Below are 13340 nucleotides of genomic sequence, written 5' to 3'. Positions count from 1 at the left end.
GTTTTGTTTTTTCAGTTTTTGTTTACTCTAGGAATTTTATGTCTGATGTAAAAAATACACATTTTGAATGTATACCATGGGGATAAAATATTCAGTGTTTCCCAAACATTCTGATCATGGGATTCTTTTTCTACCAAATCTCACAGAACAGTATTCCAAAGAAAATAGCTTTGGAAACAACGTTAAAAGGTCCCACTGTGGCCTTCTCTGGTGGCACAGCGGTTAAGAATCCGTCTGCCAATGCAGGGGACACGGGTTCGATCCTTGGTCTGGTAAGATCCCACATGCCGCGGAGCAACTAAGCCCATGTGCCACACTACTGAGCCTGTGCTCTAGAGCCTGCAAGCCACAACTACTGAAGCCTGTGCACCTAGAGCCCATGCTCCGCAACAAGAGAAGCCACCGAAATGAAAAGCCCATGCACCACGATGAAGAATAGCCCCCACTTGCCGCAACTAGAGAAAGCCCGCGTGCAGCAACAAAGACCCAACGGAGCCAAAAACTAAATTAAAATAAAAATAAAGTAAAAAAAAAAAAAAAAAAGGTCCCATCGTGTGTTGTTCCAGAAGCACGTACCTGGTAGCTAAACCTCATTCACTTTCACTTAGAGGTCATTATGAGAAACTGGAACCTTTGCTGTGAAGGTTTCAGCACAGTAAGCTTTAGACAGTAAGTGTAATGCAGGGCCCTCACCATGACAGTGGGTAGATATCACACACATCCATTTTGTTTCCTGATAGGTAACTCCCAACACTGTATTTTTCCATCTATTCTAATTTCCATTTCTAAATGAATGGCTTCTAGGAATGATAACATTGATATTTCTCCAGCACTTATATCAAAGTCAAGAGAAAGTTTAAGGCTGCTAAGTAGTTTATATTCTTCACCTCCCTCTATCTATGTATTCACCTCACCAGCAGCAGAATTCTTCATTAATTTTCCAGACTAGATTGCTGAATTTTGGTCAGTAATACACCCTTTGGTCAAAAACAGTCTGTGCCTGCATCATTTTGAAAATAAGATGACTGTTCCTCTCACCAAAGCATGCTGAAATTTCTCAGAATTCAGACATTTAACTATAAGAAAAAAAATAAGGCATACATACTGCAAAACATTGTATTAATAAAGTCCAAGATTGTTAAATAAATATATAATAAGTAATGTGTTTAATGTGTAGCATGTTTTTCCTCCAGTAGAGATGATCAACATTATTCACATCATTATTTGATTTTTGAATGAGCACCTTACTGCAATCCATTCCTCTTTAGGTTCAATGCAGGACTTAGCAAGTTTCTCTCCAGCCCTAAAATACATGATGCAATTCTATAATCTGAAACTGCATTATTCCCAAAAAATACTGGGCATGAGACAATATCAAAAATCTTGCATACTTTTAAAATTTAAATGTGTTCCCACAACAACTCTTAGGTATCAGTTCTCATGACACCTCCAATGAATTTCATAAGGTGTCTATTTTATTCCCAGGCAGATTCAGCATAATACAAAACTATTATTTTCTCAATATGAGAAATATTCTATCACTTTAATACATGATTATATAAGGCTGGAAAATAAGAAAGTGATTAAGGTAAGCTTCTCAACAAGAATAGTATTTCAGTCTGGCCCATTTTATTAACCACAACTTTAATTTGTCTGCTGTTTGGCTGATTAATTCGATTCAACAAGCATTTACTCTTTTTTAAAAAAAATAAAGTCCAATATTCTCAACTGTTTATTCTATTTTATTTTATTTATTTATTGGCTGCGTTGGGTCTTCATTGTTGCGCATGGGCTTTCTCTAGTGGTGGCGAGTGGGGCCTACTCTTCCTTGCGGTGTGCAGGCTTCTCCTTACGGTGGCTTCTCATTGCAGATCAGGGGCTCTATGCATGTGGGCTTCAGTAGTTGCAGCACGTGGGCCCTAGAGAGCATGGGTTTCAGTAGTTGTGGCATGTGGGCTCAGTAGTTGCGGTGCATGGGCCCTAAGGTGTGTGAGCTTCAGTAACTGTGACTCACGGGCTCTAGAGCGCAGGCTCAGTAGTGTGGCGCCCAGGCTTAGCTGCTCCGCGGCATGTGGGATCTTCCCAGATCAGGGCTCGAACCCGTGTCCCTGCACTGGCAGGTGGATTCTTAACTACAGCACCACCAGGGAAGTCCCAAGCATTTATTCTTAATAAATGAGTTTGTGCTGGGGAATCAAAGTTAAATAAGACATGTACTTGGTCCAGTTAAACTAAATATATTAGCACTTTGCCAATTTTCTAAGAGTAAAATACAAGTCCAATATGAGGTTATTTTAATAAACAATTAAATCAATAGTATAGCTAGGGAGTGTTTTCATTTATTACTCTCCATTTTATCTTTATAAAGAGGTATGCTACCCAGTCGTTCAACAAACTCACAAATGGGAAGGCAGCAATTTTTAATAAGTATGAGAAATAATGTAGGCCACCTATTCTTCCTCTCTGAATGGTGGACTCTAAATGAATCTAAAGCATCATCAAAAAAAATAAAATAATTCAAAAAACAAATAAAGCATCATCATAATGACCATCATCTGGGTATATTATGCTGTCGAAATAATATCTTAAGGAACTTCCTCTTCCTAATAATAAGGAATGTTACCTGATGGGGAGAGAGAATTTGGAGAAGAACAATAATACAACATGATCAACATATTAAATTTTAGCAAACAAGGACACTCATTTGTTTACATATTTTACACTGCTGTTGCCTAGAGACAGAGGAGGCACCTGAAGGTATATTTTACTAGTGTGGGTCACATAGGAGTCTTCTAAGGAACTGGTATAAAAACATCTTTCCAAAACTAGTAAAAAAAAAAAAAAAAGTTATTTCCACTGTAGATTTGAGCCTGTAAGTAATCTATAGGTAAATGTAATCTAAAAAAAATTAGGGCAGCCTTAATGACAGTTCTTTATATAAGAAAGAAATACATACTTGCTGAAAGCTTTTACAGCATCACTAGCTTGCATCCACTAATAAAAACAGCCTACACTTTTTTTTTTTCACATCTTTACTGGAGTCTAATTGCTTTACAATGGTGTGTTAGTTTCTGCTTTATAACAAAGTGAATCAGTTATACATATACATATGTTCCCATATCTCTTCCCTCTTGCGTCTCCCTCCCTCCCACCCTCCCTATCCCACCCCTCTAGGTGGTCACAAAGCACCGAGCTGATCTCCCTGTGCTATGCCGCTGCTTCCCACTAAGTATCGATTTTACGTTTGGTAGTGTATATATGTCCATGCCACTCTCTCACTTTGTCACAGCTGACCCTTCCCCCTCCCCATATCCTAAAGTCCATTCTCTAGTAGGTTTGTGTCTTTATTCCTGTCTTACACATAGGTTCTTCATGACATTTTTTTTCTTAGATTCCATATATATGTGTTAGCATACGGTATTTGTCTTTCTCTTTCTCACTTACTTCACTCTGTATGACAGACTCTAGGTCCATCCACCTCTACTACAAATAACTCAATTTCGTTTCTTTCTATGGCTGAGTGACATTCCACTGTATATATGTGCCACATCTTCTTTATCCATTCATCCAATGATGGACACTTAGGTTGTTTCCATCTTCTGGCTATTGTAAATAGAGCTGCAATGAACATTTTGGTACATGACTCTTTTTGAATTTATGGTTTTTGAATTATGGTTTATGGTATATGCCCAGTAGTGGGATTGCTGGGTCATATGGTAGTTCTATTTGTAGTATTTTAAGGAACCTCCATACTGTTCTCCGTAGTGGCTGTACCAATTCACATTCCCACCAGCAGTGCAAGAGTGTCCCCTTTTCTCCACACCCTCTCCAGCATTTATTGTTTCTAGATTTTTTGATGATGGCCATTCTGATCGGTGTGAGATGGTATCTCATTGTAGTTTTGATTTGCATTTCTCTAATGATTAATGAGGTTGAGCATTCTTTCATGTGTTTGTTGGCAATCTGTATATCTTCTTTGGAGAAATGTCTATTTAGGTCTTCTGCCCATTTTTGGATTGGGTTGTTTGTTTTTTGTTATTGAGCTGCATGAGCTGCTTCTAAATTTGGGAGATTAATCCTTTGTCCGTTGCTTCATTTGCAAATATTTTCTCCCATTCTGAGGGTTGTCTTTTGGTCTTATTTATCGTTTCCTTTGCTGTGCAGAAGCTTTGAAGTTTCATTAGGTCCCATTTGTTTATTTTTGTTTTGATTTCCATTTCTCTAGGAGGTGGGTCAAAAAGGATCTTGCTGTGATTTATGTCACAGTGTTCTGCCTATGTTTCCTCTAAGAGTTTGATCGTTTCTGGCCTTACATTTAGGTCTTTAATCCATTTTGAGCTTATTTTTGTGTATGGTGTTAGGGAGTGATCTAATCTCATACTTTCACATGCCTGTACCTGTCCAGTTTTCCCAGCACCACTTATTGAAGAGGCTGTCCTTTCTCCACTGTACATTCCTGCCTCCTTTATCAAAGATAAGGTGACCATGTGTGCGTGGGTTTATCTCTGGGCTTTCTATTCTGTTCCACTGATCTATCTTTCTGTTTTTGTGCCAGTAAAACACTGTCTTGATTACTGTAGCTTTGTAGTATAGTCTGAAGTCAGGGAGCCTGATTCCTCCAGCTCCGTTTTTCATTCTCAAGATTGACTTGGCTATTCGGGGTCTTTTGTGTTTCCATACAAATTGTGAAATTTTTTGTTCTAGGTCTGTGAAAAATGCCAGTGGTAGTTTGATAGGGATTGCATTGAATCTTTAGATTGCTTTGGGTACTAGAGTAATTTTCACAATGTTGATTCTTCCAATCCGAGAACATGGTATATCTCTCCATCTATTTGTATCATCTTTAATTTTTGATTCTTAATGGACATTTGGTTTGTTTTCAGTTTGTGCTAATGCAAATCATGGACAGGAATCCTTCTGTACCGGTTATTCTGGTGCATTTACACAGGGCAGGGGTGAGGGCTGCTGGCTCACAGGCTATTTATATACCTTCAGTTGATGGAGAGTGCTAAATGCTTTCCAAAGTAGCTGTGTCGATTTGTACTCCAGTGTAAGCAGGGTAAAAGATTCCCATAGTACTCCAGGTCTACAATATCTGATATTACCAGATTTTGTGTATTTGTCCATCTCATTGGCATGTAGTTTCCTTGGTTTTGACTCACTTTTCTCTTATTACTTAATGAAGTCGTACACTTTTCTGTGTTTACTGGCTGTTTGGATTTCCTTTTTTATGAGGTTTACATCAACTATTGGTTTTTTTTACTTTTTTTATTATTTATTTATTTTTGGCTGTGTTGGGTGTTCGTTGTTGCGTGCAGGCTTTCTCTAGTTGCGGCGAGCGGGGGCTACTCTTCATTGCGGTGGCTACTCTTCATTGCGGTGGCTTCTCTTGTTATGGAGCACAGGACCTAGGCGTGTGGGCTTCAGTAGTTGTGGCACGTGGGCTCAGTAGTTGTGGTTAGCAGGCTCTAGAGCGCAGGCTCCTTAGTTGTGGCGCACGGGCTTCGCTGCTCCGTGGCATGTGGGATCTTGCCGGACCAGGGCTCGAACCCGTGTCCCCTGCCTTGGCAGGCAGTTTCTTAACCACTGCGCCACCAGGGAGGTCCAACTGTTGTTATTTTGAATTCTTCTCCATTTCCAAGTAATACTCTTACATGACTATTTTCTCACTAAATTGGAGGCATTATCTGTTCACTTTCTAACTTACTAATAAGTAAGGGTTTAGTTCCTTTACACTCTTTCCTATGTCCACACTGCTCAGTAAAGTTATGTCATCATGAGTTATTCCACTGCTCATGATCTCTTTGACTTGTAGTGATATACTTAAAAACCTACATTGTTGATCAACTAGAAACTCTCTCAACGTCACGCTTTGTAAAATGAGGACATTCATACCATCTTCCCTTTTTCCTACCTCCTGTCTACCTTCCAAACCAAGCTTTTACGTTGTCAAAGTTGAAATTTATATTCTGTTCTATGTGCAGTTAAGTCTTCTGTTATTTGAGCGTCAGTACAGAGTAAGGTTTAAGAGAACAGGCGGAGAGCCTATTCAAAGGCTCGATCCAAACTCAAATTAGGTACAGCCTGGGCAAGTTCCTTCCCTGTCTTTGCTTCCTGTTCTCAAAAGTGGGAATGATATTAGCACCAACCTCATAAGGCTATTCAGAGGATTAAATGAGTTAATATATGCAAAAACACTTAGAGCCTAATTATACTAAGTTCATACTAGTATACAATACATTTCAGTACATAGCAAGTTAATACTAATACATACTAAGTATAGTTTACGTTAGTTATTTGTGATTACATGCAAATTGACAATAAAAGCTGCAAACCAAGACAGCACTGCCATTATTACAATGAAATTAATATTGCCCACTGCAGATGTACTGTGTCTCTGTGTATAGACTACACCTCGTTCCATACTGTGCCAGTGTCACTGCCCTTGTGCAGGGTGACCAAATACCCCAAGCCGCCTTGGGCTGTTCCAGTTTATACCTGTTGTCCTGATGTTACAGCATTAGAGCGCCTCCTTACACTATTGAAGTGTAAGGAGTTTGGACAAGTTCTGATTTGGACAACAAATTAGATAGGTGGTCATTACCCCTGTGTGTCACTGAAAAGGGGCACATCTATAGTGTCAAGTTTAAGTGGATTCTTCCCATCCTCAGCAATAGTAGGTTAAAAATCAACCATAGTTTAGTTTGCTTCAGGTTTATGTCCGTATAGCCCTTTCTCCTCTGGAGTTCAAGTTCCTTCTCCTCTTCCTCTCCCTCCTCCCTTCCAACAGTGCCTAATACCTAGTAAGTACAATATGCCTCAAGGTGTTTCTAAGCTCTCAATCACACAATCAGTAGAAGTCTCTCCACTCTAGACTAGCTGCAATCTGCACTGAATCCCCTATTACCTTCCTTCTTGGTTTATTGCCTCATTTTGCTGGATTATTTCTATAAATAGCTTAAGGTGTAGCACAGGAGGTCAATTTTTCAAATTTCTTTGTGTACAAAATATCTTCTTCAGCCTCCTCTTATGACTCATAGTTTGGCTGGATACAAACCCCTAGGGTGAAAATTATGTGCCTGAAAAACTTTGGAGGTATCTTTCTAATGCCTTCCAGGATCCATGGTGCTGATGACAAGTATGATAAAGTCAGATTAAAAATTTTTTTTTAGGTGACCAGTATTTTTCTCTCTGGAATGGATGTATCCTCTCAGTATTTTATTCTATTTTAATTTATTTTTTCAGTATTTTAAAGTTTCACAATGAAGGGTGCCTAGGTATGAGTCCATTCTTGCTCATCTTGCATAACTATATTCAATCTGAGGCCTGATGTCTACTTTCAGCTGTGGGGAATTTTGTTGCCCTTTGACAGCTTCCCTCCATTTTTTTTCTGGGTCTGGAGTTTCTAATAGTAACATGTTGGATCTCCCGTGTGCAGCCTCTCTAACATATTTCTATCACATTTTCCATTGTGTCTTTCTTTTTTATATACTGAGAAATTTTTAAAATTCCTACTGAATTTATTTCCGCAACCATATTTTCATTTCCAGGAGACCTCTCTTGATTTCTGACCATTCTCTTTTTAATTAACACCCTAGTCTTATTTTATAGTTGCTAGCTCTTTTTTAAACCTCTCTCAGAATATTAATTAAGGTTTTTCCTTAAATTATTTTGTTCCCTAAATTGTCCCTGGTCCTACTAGGATATGTTTTCACTCTTTTTCCCCCTCTCTGATGTTGTAAGCTTTACTCAGCTATCAGGCAAATGACAGTTATTTTCTATTTAAGAATGAGTGCAGAAAGCTCCCTGAAGTCAACGATTGATTGGCTTCTTATGCAGGAAGAAGCGGGCAGTAACTGTAACAGGATCCCCCCCAACACAATTTTCTAGGGTGTAAAAACTCACACTAGCTGCCCTAGATCTCGCCAGTTTCACTGTTTTCAAAATGAAATCATCTCATTTCAGGAGCGTGAGGGCGGGGCTGGGAGTCCACTCCTCCAAACACAACCCTTCAATGAGCTCCCCTATTTCAGTCACACGTTTAACTAACTCCACCCTCTCTCCTACATGCGCATCTGAGCATGGGGCTACTTCTGCAGGTGGGGTCAGAATCCTCCTCAGTTGCAGGTGGTCCCTGTGCATATTCTAGGTGATGCTTTTCCTCTGTTCTGCTGCTTCAGTTTCACATTCTTCCACCTGTCTTCCGTCTTTCAAAACTATGTTGAAATCTCTTGGTTGTTGTGGGCTTATATACTTAAACACTTTGATACCATCATTGTAGTGTCTTGTCAAAACAGAGAAGAGCTAAAAGTGTTCTCAGTGCATTCTGAATCTGCTCTTCTGTGTTCCCAGTGTTTAAACATCTTGGTCTTCCCCAGTGTCTATCATTGCTTTTAGAAACACAATCTCCTGGTCTACTCGTGAAGGAAATGAATACACCACATCTAAAATGACAAGGAATGCGGGTTACATGCTCTAGGGTCTTGTCGTACTCTGCCATTTACTAATAAACCACTTACGTGCTACAAATTGTAGGTGCTCATTTATAAAACGAAAGGGGGTAACTCTACATGAACTATAGATTTCTCCTACTCTAACTCATAATTTTCTAAGTTCTTTTCTTAAAATTTCTCTATATTATCATTAATTTTCATTAAAAAAATAAAAATCGGGCTTCCCTGGTGGCATAGTGGTTGAGACTCCGCCTACCAATGCAGGGGACACGGGTTCGTGCCCCGGTCCGGGAAGATCCCACATGCGGTGGAGCGGCTGGGCCCGTGAGCCATGGCTGCTGAGCCTGCGCGTCCAGAGCCTGTACTCCGCAACGGGAGAGGCCACAAGAATGAGAGCCCCGTGTACCGCAAAAAAAAAAAAATAAAATAAAATAATAAAAAATAAAAATCTAACTTTCTCTTTTGAAAATCAAAGAGTAATTCCCATAGTCCTACAATAATGGGATAATTAGTTCTGAAACCTGTCAAGTTTCATGTTTCATATGAAAAGAAGATCACATTAAATAATTTTTAAATTTAAATAATTAAATTTAAATAATTTTAAAAAATGAAACATGGACTTTGTAGCACAAAGACAAGGTCCCCCCAAATGGTGTTCCTCATGTACTAGAAGTGTTCAGCTCTGCATTGAAGTTGAAATAAAATAAATATATTATTTTTGAGGTGCAAAAATTTCTTATGAAAATCAATTTTTCTTTTCTGTCCATACAAACAAAAGTATGGAATGACATTAGAGGTCAGGTTTATTTGGTAATAAAATGTAGCTTCTTGATATTTTTGATTTTAGGAAAGGAGAATATCAACATCAAAACATTTTTCAACTTTACTTTTATTTAAAATGAGGCCATATTTTCCTCTTATAAAAAGAGAGTTCAACTAGAACTGTCAATTTTCTCATCTGTAAAACAAGAGCACTGAATCAGCTGACTATATTCATTCAGAACTCAATTTCCTTATCTTATGATCACTAAGGTTCTCCCTAAATCTAATATACTAAGGTTCTAAGGAAAGGAAAATATATTACTAATGACATGTTTTTTGTTTTTTTTTAATAAATTTATTTATTTTATTTTTGGCTGTGTTGTGTCTTCGTTTCTGTGTGAGGGCTTTCTCTAGTTGCGGGGAGCGGGGGCCACTCTTCATCGCGGTGCGCGGGCCTCTCACTGTCGCGGCCTCTCTTGTTGCGGAGCACAGGCTCCAGACGCGCAGGCTCAGTAGCTGTGGCTCACTGGCTTAGTTGCTCCGCGACATGTGGGATCTTCCCAGACCAGGGCTCGAACCTGTGTCCCCTGCATTAGCAGGCAGATTCTCAACCACTGCGCCACCAGGGAAGCCCTAATGACATGTTTTGATTTTTATTTCTTAGAGTTCAAATGTCCACCATTCACCTTGGTCTAAGCTTAAGGAACCATTCAAGGGGATACAGTGCAGATGGGAGGAGAAAACAGAACCCTCACACAAGCTGTGCAGTGTTGCAATCAGGCTTCCATTTGAAAAATAATCTTCTCTATAGCTTTAAAGTGATAACTTTGTACCTGCAATGCTTCTTGTTTCCAACGGATTTTCTCTGGCTCTTCCTGAACACGTTCTGAGGAATCATCAACCTCTTTGATTTCTGAGGAGGAAGGACTCTCTACTGTCACAGTCACAGGAAATTCTGATGGACCTGAGTGTCTGAGGAAGAAGATAAGAAATCACAGAGTTGTTACACTAAAGTGCAAAGAAAGAAGACCAGATTGTAAAATAGATAACACAAGTCAGATCCAAATATGCAAATATTAGCAGACACTTAACAAAAGTGATCTGAGGTATTGTTATTTATAAATGTCTCTCACTGCTCCTTAGTCTAAAACAGTCAATGACTAAGTAAAATTACAGGAACTTATTTTTGCTATGTTACTGTACAGACCTCTGTTGTACATGGTTAGGATTAGTAATGGGAATTGCCCATATTATTTTATTAAGTTTCTTTCACAGAAGCCAAGTGAAGATCCAAGGTAAACATTTTTTCTCAGATCAACTTTATACTGCAAATGAAAAATTTATTCTTCACCATCAGACAAAAACAGTCTGGAAGAAAATGTAGTTTTTCAGAGGAAAATACATCAGTAAAGGGACTGATGAATAATCAGAAAGTCAACATATCTAAGCTGTGAATAATAGACATTAGAATTTTAAAAAATAAATCACATACACATACACAACTAAAACTGACCCATCAAAAATTTCATCTTCTCACCACCCTTAAGCCAAAACTAGGGCAACAGTAATACAATTCTCCCATCAAGCTTCACTGCCACTGCAATGTTGTTCAATAGGACATTTCCAAACATTTAAAAACTGACCTGGGCTTCCCAGGTGGCGCAATGGTTGACAGTCCGCCTGCCGATGCAGGGGACATGGGTTTGTGCCACGGTCCGGGAAGATCCCACATGCCGCAGAGGGGCTGGGCCCGTGAGCCATGGCCGCTAAGCCTGCGCGTCCGGAGCCTGTGCTCCGCAACGGGAGAGACCACAACAGTGAGAGGCCCGCGTACCGCCAAAAAAAAAAAAAAAACCTGACCTGGCCACAACCCCATAGAAGTCTACAGATCATAAAGAAGTGTGCTGGGATTATATAACCACGCAGAAAACAATACACTAGGACATGATTTTGACAACAAGCAGCAAACCCTGCAGCATAGGAAAACCCTAACAGGAGAACGAGGTGCACACCCCTCTCTCTGGGAATGCAAGGCCAGGACTGACACCCAAGATGCTCTTCTCTCAACCTCAGCAGTGGTGCCTTTCACAGAGCAACTATGCAGTCTCCCAAGACCACTGGGAAGGAGAATCTGATACTGACAGTATTAGCTTGCCATGAGGCCATAAGCGAGGGAATGTGTGTAGCCTTGGTGAGAGAGCAGAGGTTTGGGAGATGTTGCTTTATATTGGCTTTCAGATCAGGAATTTGTACATATAGCCCGCAAACAACGTTTCTTGAAAACATGTGAACATTCTTGAGTATGACAGCTCCATGTGAGGGGTCAGAAATGGCAGTCAAGTTCGTTTCACTGGGCAACAGCTGATTTGTGGACTGGAAAACAGGCTTCCTTGTTTACAGACATAACCACAAGGCTGCCCGTTGTGTGCCAAATCCACACAACTACACAGTTGCATCGGGAGAGCGACCAAACATGTTTTACATGGATTTATTTCAGAGAGGGAAATGCTTCTTGTAAGGCTCTGTCAGTTTATTTTTTTTTTATTTTTTTTTATTTTTTTGTTACGCGGGCCTCTCACTGTTGTGGCCTCTCCCGATGCGGAGCACAGGCTCCGGACGCACAGGCTCAGCGGCCATGGCTCACGGGCCCAGCCGCTCCGCGGCATGTGGGATCTTCCCGGACCGGGGCACGAACTCGTGTCCCCTGCATCGGCAGGCGGACTCTCAACCACTGCGCCACCAGGGAAGCCCTCTGTCAGTTTAAAAAGCAAGAAGAATGACCATCCACCTTTCCCAATTCAAGCCCTATATATCATAAATATGATAGCTACACACCAGCAACTGATTACATACATCACGAGCTTTGATGAATGGAAAGCCCCTAAAAAGATATCAACAAAACGAAGTTAGATCTTCATGTAAATACATCACCAGTTAAACCCAGTTAATACAACTATTGAGTATTATGTACAGTATCCATACAGAATTGTGTATAAAAATAAATAAGCTCAAAAGAAGGACCTGGAAGGCTCTGCTATGGAGAAAACTGAACAGCATTAAGCCGACTGGCTTGGTAATAACTCTCTGAACTGCTGAGAGGCCCCTTTAGTTCCTGTGTTCAGGGCGGTTGAGATTTCAGTCTCACTTCTTTAAATGGTGATATTAATCGTTCTCTAATTTACCACTCTGTGTAACGAGGATGGACCTGAGATTAAGTGTCTCAGGAAGAAGATAGGAAACCACAGAGTTGTTAAACTCAAGTGCAAACACTGGGGATTCAACACTATAGTTTATGCAACAGCAATTCACATCACCATTTGGTCATATTCTTTCTACAAAACAAAAGCTGCACTCACATGAATGAAAAGACAAAAATTAACTGCCATCTGTATCAATATGTTAGTGTGCTTCAATCACATATGTTTTCATGAAAGTTTAAACATAAAATCACCTTTAAGATCTTGACCATGTGATCTGTTCCCTGCCATGTCAGATTATACCCCGTGAAGTTTACTGTCTTAACAGTGATAGAGTTCTTTATACCTTGACAAGTAACTAAAAGGAAAACAAACACACACACACAATAAGATGAAGAGCCTATACATTTGTCAATCTTGACTTATTTGCTTTTCTTGAGTCAATTGGAGGTTTATAGCCACATTCTTAAAATCATTAACTACAATCTTCCCAAACAGGTAATTGATGAACTGATGCATCCTAAAACTTGTCAGTAACAAAGTGTTATTCCAGTTTACAGCAACAGTTTAATTCTATTTAGGTACGAAAACTGAATACACTGAATACTGCAAACTTTATTCCCAACCACTCAGTAAAGTACTACATACTTTTGAGACAAAGGAAAAAAAAGAAAAACCTAAAAAGCATAAGACTCCTCTGATTTTCATTTCCAAAGATACATGCTAATCTTGATGATCAATCAGCGATTTAAATGTCAACTATAAACCCAGTATTTTATTAGCTGCTATGCAGTATACTAGAGCAATAAAAGAGAGAGGACCTCAAACCCTCTGTTCCCTCAAATTGAAAGGCAGGCTTCCTGACCCCTCCAGACCACTATTGGACACAGGGAAGGCACACTAATCTTTCAGGACCCTAATCAAGAGT

The sequence above is a fragment of the Hyperoodon ampullatus genome (genome assembly GCF_949752795.1).
Source record: "Hyperoodon ampullatus genome assembly, contig: scaffold_640, whole genome shotgun sequence".
In the NCBI taxonomy this organism is placed as follows: Eukaryota; Metazoa; Chordata; class Mammalia; order Artiodactyla; family Ziphiidae; genus Hyperoodon; species Hyperoodon ampullatus.
This window is presented reverse-complemented; position numbering follows the sequence as displayed.